Below are 10268 nucleotides of genomic sequence, written 5' to 3'. Positions count from 1 at the left end.
CAAATGAGATCAAGAGAGATACTGGTGAATAGAAAGATGATGGAAACCCACACTAAATTTATGTACAAGTTTCTTTAAATGTTGTTTTCTTTATCTACCTACCATTATTTATATCACTCACTATTTGTGGGAAGTATGGCTTTCCTTGACTTGGTAACATCTTTCAAACATTTAATTTCTCTAATAGTCACTTTATTAAATAATGTCACCTATATAAGTCCTTTTTCAATGTTTGTACCTGTGAATTCAAACATTACAAAGATTGGTTTAATTGATTCAAAATGAAATAAACAAACCTTCATTAACTGTATTACATTGCTCGATTTTTTTTTTCTGAATAATTTTCTAGAGCTTGAGATTCTGTTGATCTGGTTTGGCTTTGAAAATAGGAAACAATCTTTGTTGCCCTGGACTTCCTGTGAATGCATGCTTTCCTTTGCTCCAGGACAAGAAGCAGCGGAATGGACAGGGAGAGCAGCTGATCACCAAGGAGCCCCTTCCTGTGCATAACTGCTTTTCAGCATACTTGCATCAGTGTAACTCAAGCCCTGCTCACTCCAGAGACATTAATTCAGCTGGGGAGATGGAGAGGTGGCCTCCTGTACAGGCCTTACCCCGGCTGCAGGTGTGGAAGGAAGACCTGGGCTGGCTGAGAGGATGAGCCATTCTGAGTGTAGCAGTTTGCCTTATTTTCAGCTTCATTCACATCTGAGTCTCAGAAGGAGAAGGGACTCCATGCCACTGCTGGTATCATTGTCAAGAAGCATGGCTTCAAGAGCACAAATAAATCCATTCTTTGGGAAATCCAAATCATAGCACTCAGGAACTTGCACCCCATTCTTTAGAGATCTCCATTTTCAATACCCCTTTCCCCAGCTGTTCTCTACTCCCTTCCCAGTCCCCCTCCTCCCAACTCCTTCCCACTCCCAGCTCTTTCTTAGGTCAGTAGTACCTGAAGCCAGAGATATCCTAGGCTTCTAAGTGAAGTCTCAGCTGTCTTTACTCTTCTCTTTCCCTCCCTTCTGTGGCATCAAGTCCAGGAATCTGACTAGATCAGGCAGGAGATACATGGCCTAATCATATAGGATTTTCTTGCTTTGAGGGATGAAGGGAGCTTAGTATGAGAATATTGAGAATGTTCCCACAATAATCACTTATTCAACCACAACTGATAAGTGCTATCTTCACTAAAATTCCAAAGAAGCATTCCAAACAAGGCAGTCCAACTGAGGTCATGTGTCATGGTCCACTGTCATGCAGCACTGATCATCCATCCCCTGGAAGGTTTCCCGTGCATAGTTTAGAGGAGATGGAGTAGAGTGCTGTATAAGGTGAAGGCTGGGGATGGAGGAGGCAAAGGACATTTGTTCAAAAGCACATAAATGACAATTTTAGGGATAAATTGGAACTAAAAGGCTAAGTCACATGGCTTCGTCTAGGTGTAAAAGCCCGTGTAGAAAGTGCAATAAAGGGTCAGACAAATGGAGAAATGCAGAACAAATGCAGCCTTTCTCACGTCCAGGCTGATGTCACATGCGGGACCCTGGTGATACTAAAATTTTACTGATTCCACTTTCCTTGGGCTCTTACAGCTCCACTCTTTCAGCACTGTGTGTCTCTTATTTTCATTCTGTAGCAGCCTCTGCATCTAGATATGCTCATAAATTGCTCACAATCCAAGGTGTAGATGTCAGTCCAGTGGTGTAATCATTTTGCAGAACTCCAGTGAAAGCCAAATATTTGCCTGAAAGATGGACTGTTTAGTTTAATTGCTGGTGGTTACAATGAGCTACACAGGCCCCTAAGTTATTTTAACCCAGAAGTGAATTCTCAATCTCCCCTTATACAAATGTCAGTCTTTCTGTTGACATGTCTATCAGAGAAATCCAAAATAGCATCTCTGGGATAATTCTCTTGATGTGTGTGCCTAGAACAGAAGGTCACTGCTGAGAACTGGTCAGGCAGAGGTGGAGCTGGGCAGGCACAACATTTGTACCCCCTCAAGGTCCACATGGACACCACACAGGTCTTGATAAAAACTGAAAATGCAGAGTATATAAATGTTATGTTCAATGATCATAGCAATATGGAGGACTGGAGGGAAGAGGTGGACTTTTCAAAACAGCTGTACTCGACTAGGTGCTGTTACGGCTTGTATCTAGAAGTCCCCCAACCCCTCATGTATGCATGCTTCTGCTACTGTTTCACTGCTTACTGCTGTGCTGTGTCTTGCCCACTTTCCATGGCCTATTTCTCTCTGTGATGCCCCACTTCCATGTCACCCAGCCTTGGAGCAAGCTGACTATAGACTGAAACATTTACAAACTGTGAGCTAAGTGAATTTTTCTTCCATTAACTTTGGTTGTCAACCAGTTTGTCTCAGAAATGAGAAAAGTAACTAAGCCAGGTGCCAACCATGGTAGCTTCCTCCTGTAGCCCACCTTGCTCCTTCAACCCTCCAGACCCACTGCAAAAGAGGCTTTGGAGATGGAAAATATCTCCTGGTCCAGTGATGGTGAACATTTTAGAGCTTTCAATGATATAAGCAGCCTGCTGCAGTGGCTGTGCAATAGGTTTGCCACCACTGTTCTAGTTCCTGGGAACGCTAGAAATTTCAGCCAAAATCTCCTAAGGTGTTACAGATATGGAAACAGATCAACATGGTACAAAGATAAGAGTCGTAGCCAAGATATGGAGAAGGTGCTGTGGGAATTAGAGGAGGGAATACAAACAGAGTACATCATATATCAGAGGGTTTATGGTTTGTGTCTAAATTTCCCCCACTTCCAAGTCTCATGTAGTCCTAGGATGTTTTTTTTAGATGTGGGTAAACCTAGAGTGTACATGCTGGAATTAAGGGTGGTTGATTACTGGATCCCTCCACTGATTGGATCAGCACTGCCCTAATCCTAATAGTCTGGAAAAGATAAAAGGGGTAGAAAGAGGCTTGTCTCCCCATTTTATGTGCTTTTTGCTGTCTTCTGCTGTCTTAAACTAATGCCCCTCTGCTGTGTGCTACCCTGATTTGGAACCAGTTGATTATGAACTGAAAACTCCACCAACTGTGAGTTAAACAAACTCTTCCTCCCTTAACTTTGGGCATCAGGTGTTTTGTTTCAGCAGTGAAAGGTAACTAAGATAGAGGCTCTCCAGACAGCACAATACCAGGACAGTTAAAATAGTGGCAATGCCAAGTGTCCCTGTAAATGTGAAGTAATTGAGGCCCTCACACTATGCTAGTGATAGTAATTGTGCAACTGTACTGGAAACCTTTCAACACTTACCTACTAAATGTAAGTGTATGCTGATCCTACACTTGGGTTCATATGCAAGGAAAATTCATACAACTATATTCACAAGAGTTAAAAATTGGAGGTGACTCAAATGTCCATTGAATATGAGGATGTATAAATAAGTTGAGATATATTCAGAGAAAGGAATACCATGCAGCAATAAAGAAAATTAAATGTAAGACCCTATTTCAGTTTTTAAGAGAAGTTTTTTCTTAACTTTTTAATTATTAATACAATTTTAAAGAATATCAAAAATAAACGTCAAACATCCACACTAATCAACCCAATTTAACAATAGTTAATATTTTGGCATATTTGCTGTAATATTTTCCCTAATTTCTTTTAACTATCTTACTATGGAAAGTTTGAATATTAAAAATAAAAAGAGTAGAGGATTATAATATACTCCCATGTATCTGTGACCCAGCCTCAGGAATTAGGAAGACATGGCTCGTCTTGTTTCCGTTGTGCCCCCACCTCTAGCACCAAATTATTTAGAAACAAATCTTAACCATGACATCATTTCATGAACAAGTGTTCGAGTGCTTATCATTTAAAAAGCCTTTTTAAACATGACCACGAGGCTAGTATTAGACCTTAAACAACAACTTCTTCATATCAAAGATGAAGTCTATGTTTATGCTGCTCTCGTAAAAGATTTTTACAAGTTGTTCATGCCAGGAGCCCAACAAAATTTGTGTACTGTATATTGTTATTTTAGAAAATTATTTATTCCATAGGTTTCTTTTTAGTGTCCTTACTGTTCACAGTTACTAAAGTAACAATGTTGTGTGTCCTGTCCTTCAGCGGTGCTCACATTATTGCATGCAAACAAATCACCTGATCAGCTCATTGAAATACAGAGTCTGAGGCCTGGGTTCCAGTGAGTCTAAGTCACTAGGTCTGCAGGGGGGTTGAGAATTTGCATTTCTAACAAGTTCCTAAATGATGCTTATGCTGTTGCATGAACCCCACTGAAAAGCTCTGCACTAGTTTCCTAGTCTCCCACAGCCCATATTTAGCTGGCTACATCTCCAGGGTATCTTTGAACACGTGTCTCTGTTTCTGACATATTTTTAAATTCAAGATTTATGCGAAGTGTTACATTCTTTCATTTGGAAACACAACTTCTGATCGGTTAGTAGGTGCTGCTGACTATTCCGAGATCTGCGATACCATCCATGGTTGCAAAATGTGGTCACCTTCATTCTATAGTTCCTTCTTTATTTCTTTCTTTTTTTTTTTTTGTCTTTTTCATTTTTATCAGTGCTGCTGAGCTAAATCCCCAGGCCCCCTTCTTTATTTCTTACCCAGCCTACTTCTAGAGTCACTTCTGACGTTTGCATGCCCTAAAACAGGGTTCAACAAAAAAGGGTAAATGTTCAAATTTCATGAACCATTTTGGAAATAATGACTTGGTTGCCTAGTATCCTGAGCAACACACACATACACACATAACACACACACACATACACACACGCTTATTTTTTACCTATTCTAATGAAGTTACGAATATACATTTGTTTGGTGTATTTCAATATAGTAAATTATTATTGCTCTAACTGTCCAATCTTTGACTAGTGGGAAGTTAGGTTGGCTCTTTGGTCCTTCTGACATGATTCCAGCTTTGATAACCTCTTTTCTCCTGATCTGATGAGATACTGTAGAATCACTTTGTATGTTTTTTGCTCCGTGTCTGCAAGAAGTCACAGTCACATTTTGAAGAAATGGTACAAAGAGACCACACTGTGGGCTAGAAGCACTTATTGTCGGGTTGGTCATTGTTAAAAGAATGTTCTAGTGTATAAAGCTAGAAAGTGTTTCATTTTTTGAAAATATATATGCATGAGTTTATACAAGTACTTTTAACAGGAAGGCTGAACGTAGTTTTCTTGATTTCATCAATCTTAAATCTTACAACCACCCTAACCCTACAGCCAATAATAGGATTGTCAGAAACAATTTATGTTGTTATTTTTTCTCTGTGTTCTTTTTGTTTTTAGAGTATGTTTTACTAAGGACATAAATCAAATTAATATTTAAAGTCACAAGAAATTGTTTCTTTGTGGTCCTACCACAAATCAATATATATCTAGGATTATTTGTTTCATTTTGCCATTGATTTCTAGTAACTGATTTTTTAACATTTTAATATGTTTGTAAAACTATTTTCCTGCTTTCAAAACCAAAGCTACAAACTAAAATATATTCAGAGCAGTCTGACTTTTTCCTTTCCTCTATATCTTGATCTTTTTCTTCCCTTTTACAGAATGTTATAAAGGTATTTATGGTTCCTTCTTTTATTTAAAAGCAATATAATAACAGTGCAATGTTACACACACATATTCTTATCACTATTTACTGGAAAATAGTAGCATATCCTATACACTTTTCTCCATCTACCTTTTGAAACTATAAAATTAACAATTTTTACATTGGATTGTAGTATTGTTTTTGGCATTTGTTAATTAATAAAACATTTAAAGATAAAACTGGACAATCCATTCAATAACTTTTTAAATAGATTTAATTGTAATATATTGATGTGTAATCCACATGTTTGTTCAGCTTAGAGTAAATAATACTTAGTGCAAATCTTGATTTGAGTTGCCTAGCCTATCAGGAACCACAGGAAAACTACTATTTTTCTTTCATATTTCCCATTTAAATTCTAGAATAATTTCAGATTTAAGAAAAATCACAAAGATGATACGAGAAGTGCTTCTTAAGTCCCTCCATTTCCCTTTATTGTTGACATCTAAAATAACATGATACATTTGTCAAAACTAAGAAACCAGTGTCAGTATGTTGCTATTAACTAAATTCCAGATTCTATTATTATTTTACTATTGTTATAGCTTGTTGTAGTTAGGAGCTGTGAGCAGAGCAATTAGAATCAGGACATAGAATTTATAATATTATTTTTATGATGGTCACCCAGTGCAGGAAATCTGTCCACAACACCAAAGACAGAATACTGGGCCTAAATCCCACAGAAATGTCCCACATGAGTCCAGATTAAAACCCAGAGTTCATGACAATGCTTCCCATGAGTCCAACTGAAGGTCTAGAGCCTACAAGAAAGACTCACGCCAGTCTCTTTTACGGATCCACAATGGGAAGGCCCAAAGGTCAGCGGTGGAAGCTAGGAAATCTATGTTAGCAGGATGAAGGAGCTGTGCTGGTGGGATGAGGGTTCTACGCTGGAGCCGAGAAGTCACACTCACAACAAAGACCAGGGCTGTCTTGAAAGGAACCACAGCCATCCTCAGCAACATGGAGGCCCCAAGCTCCTCCAACGACACGCACAGTTGAGCACATGTCAGGAAGCCAGCATGTGACGAGTTCATCCTGGAGACCAAACAGCACATGTCTTCCTCTCCGGAGCCAGGAAGCAATGTTTGATGTGAGGACCAGAACTTCTCCAGGAGAACCAATGGCTCAAACAGCAATACACATTGTAGGAGAATCCACAATGCTTCAATGCCTCAATGCACCTTAATGCCCAACTTCTCCTTCTCCACATCTCTATTTATGCTGGCAACTTTCCTCAGGTGGAACATCTACGCTCAGTGCCCCGATGATTTAATTCATCTGGCATTAAGTTGACTACCAGTTCTTAATCCATAACATGGCTTGTGTCTAGATGTCCCCCTAAAGCCTCATGCAGTCATAGGCAGAATTTTTTCAGAGGTGACTGACACATGGTACAATGCTGGGACTAAGGGTGCTTGGATTAAGCATGGGTGATTACTAAATCAGTCCACCGATTGGTCTGGCACCACCCTAATCCTGGTATTCTAGATGCAATGTAACAGACAGAAAGAGGCTTGTCTTCTTCCTCCTCATTGCTTTTGCTGTCTTCTGCCCACCATAAATCACTCTCCTCTGTGTAGTCACCCTGCATTGCAGTCAGGCAATTATGGGCTGAAACCTCTATAAACCATGAGATAAATAACTCTTTTGCTTTTTAAATTTGGGTGTTGGGTATTTTGTCTCACCCAACACAGGTGAAACTATGTTTTCCACCAAAGTTCTTTCACTGTTCCGGATTCAGACCAGAATACCATATTGCATTTAGTATCTTTCCATTCCTAATCCACCTGAAAATCTATCAGAGTTAAAGAATGTTTCCATTTTATAAGTGGGAAGAGGCAGAAACAAAGGAGCTTACTACCAGTGGGACAATCATAGGGTTTAAGTACAAATCTGGGTAGAATCTACTTTTATTAGTGGCAGTCTGGGTTTGGAGGGAAAAGTAAAATCTGCAGTTAGGCATACCTAACTGGTTTCTACTTACCAGTTGTGAGGTCATGAGTACTTCATTTAATATTGCTGAGCCTTAGCTTTTTTAAAATTTGTAACACAAGAAACAAAAATATGCCTTGTGGGACAATAGAAAACTTTATACATACCATATGTGAAGTATTTTGGCCATAATAAGTGCTCATTAAATGGTGATGACCATTATCATAGCATTACTGTTGGGCAGGTCTCACTAGCATTGGGAACTGGATGTCTGGTCCTTTACTATCCAAAACATAAATCTCTCTTGTAAAACAGATATGTAATTTTTATTCCACAGGCAGTCTGTGGAATAACTGCTCAGATATGCAGCCTCTGATTAAAGTGAAGTTAAGCAGAGAATTTGTGGGGTGAGGAGAGGGCTTTGCATCTAACTCCCCATGACTCACACACGAGTTGCCTGCCTTCTGTCTGTGAGAAGACGTGTTCCACTAAGAAGCACTGACATTACCCTGCAGGAATTTTTCCAGAAAATAAGCGTCTAATAAGTTAACGCATATGTATTTTTACTTTTGAAAGGCCTCTTAATAGTTTTTAAAGTATCCTCTGACAAGTTTTTTGGTCACACATGTGTGTGTGTGTGAGTGTGTGAGTCCTCTGCTGAAAGTCACTACAGCCTTGGTTCCTGGGATGTATGTCTCTAGGTGCTGAACATGTATTTTTTCTTCTTTTTCAGCAGAGGTTCCAGAGACTTTGTGTCACTTATCACAGTGAAGCTTAAAAGTAGGTCAGTAAGAAACATAAAATAGGTCAGCTACCTATGTCTAAGCAGAAGAAGGAAGTAGGGTTCAGATCTGTCAACTTCATGCTTAGAGCCCTGGTCCTTGTGGTGCTGAGACCTAGTGGGCCCCTTTGCGAGTGGGGTGAAACCAGAAAACCTACATACCATAGCTGGTTACACGCATTTTCTTTCTCCAGTGTGAAGGTCACTGGTGCTGGTCATCAGGACTGCACTGGCAGATTCAAGCCTGATGGTCATGAAGAAAGCCATCTGGGATAGGGGAGAAGCATTCAGTCTGGGAAAGACTAAGAAGGGTCCTTTATTTCCTCCATAGATAGATGAGTAAGTGGCTGGTTTTGAATAGCGAAACCATAATATTGGATCATACTTTTGGTATTTCAGTGCAACGGAGTTGGACGTAGAACTCACTTTCCCAACACTCCTACCCAAAGTAATGCCATAGTTCCCTCCACAGTGCTGGACATATGCCTCTAAGGACTAGGTCTCTGGGATGACTTTTACCTTACTGTGACAGTCCTTTATGGATGCTACTACTTCTTTAACACTGTGGGTCAATTTTTCCATATGGCCCAAGAGACTGTCCTATGTCTTGTCCCCAGGAGAGACAGCATTTTCCTTATGGTTTGGGATTTTGATTTCCCGAGACCAGATTTTGTAAGTCTTCTTGGCATTCTACCAGGTGAAAGGGGCTCTCTTATATATTGTATTGTGCTTTTTTAAAAAAATCAAATTTGATTTTGAGTCCAAGTCTCTTCCATGTGACTTTCTAAGTTATTACTGACACACATTTCTGGTTTCAAATTATTCTGACTCAGGCTCTTATTTATTTTTTCCATTGTTGGCAATATCCTCAAGTAACCACAATCCTTATCCATTGTCTGATTACCAGAACAAAACACAGTTTGAGGTTGTTTGGAGTCTTAAGAGAGTTCCATTTTGTTTCTATTAAATTTAAAAATAGTACCAGAAGTAATAGACTTAGTTAAAAATCAAGGATTCTACAAAATAAAACATGTCCCAATACAGATTGCTGCTCTGTGAAAATCAGTTCTAACTTGATTTGCAATGGTAATGGGCCTTAACTGGAATAATTAGGGAGACTATTGGGATAATGGTTGGGGAGAGAAATGAAATATTGTCCACTTATCTTCTTGGACCTCAGCAATAAATACACTTACATGGAATCACTGTTCTTGAGCCTAGATTGGAAAACTGTACAGAAAGGAAAATTCTTAAAGGGCCAAGTGGGAACATAGCTGTACACTGGCTCATTTATTCACTCAACCAGAAATTGCTGTGCCTTCTCTTTGCCAGGCTCTGGGCTTGGCACAAGTACATCATATATAATAATGAGCAAGATAGAGTGTTTCCTCCAAGGGCATCTCTGTCTCCTAAGGCAGACAGGTGTGCACAACAATAATTATAACACTGAGTGGTAAGCACATGTTAGCATTGACTACATGGAGCTATGGAGGCGAAACAGTTTGCCTGAAGTGGTAGAGAAGACATCACAGAGGAAATCATATTGTTTGGGACCTTGAAGGAAGGGCTTTCTGACCTTGGGAGAAGCATAAGCAAAATTATAGTGTTAAACATTTTGCAGATGCCTACTGGGGACTAAGGAAAGAGCTGTGAGTAACTGGTATGGTTTGTGTCTAAATATTCCCACAAAGCCTCATGCAGTCATGGGGGGGCAGGCTTTTCAGAGGTGACTGAATTTAGAGTGTGTGATGCTGGCATTAAGGGTGAATGATTACTAAATCACTCCTTTTATTGGTTTGCCATAGTCCTGGCTCAGATTGCCACACCTGTCCTAGGGCAGGTAGCCTGCATACAATACAAGGGATGCAAAGAGTCTTGGTCCCCTTCCCTTGTTGCTTTTTCTATCTTCTGTTGCCATGAATGGTTGCCCCACTGCCATGTGCCAC

This window comes from Cavia porcellus, unplaced genomic scaffold (assembly GCF_034190915.1).
Source record: "Cavia porcellus strain 051 isolate PalLab524CR breed Dunkin Hartley unplaced genomic scaffold, mCavPor4.1 scaffold_2, whole genome shotgun sequence".
NCBI classification, from domain to species: Eukaryota; Metazoa; Chordata; class Mammalia; order Rodentia; family Caviidae; genus Cavia; species Cavia porcellus.
The sequence above is the reverse complement of the archived record's forward strand: the minus strand, read 5'-3'. Positions refer to the sequence as shown.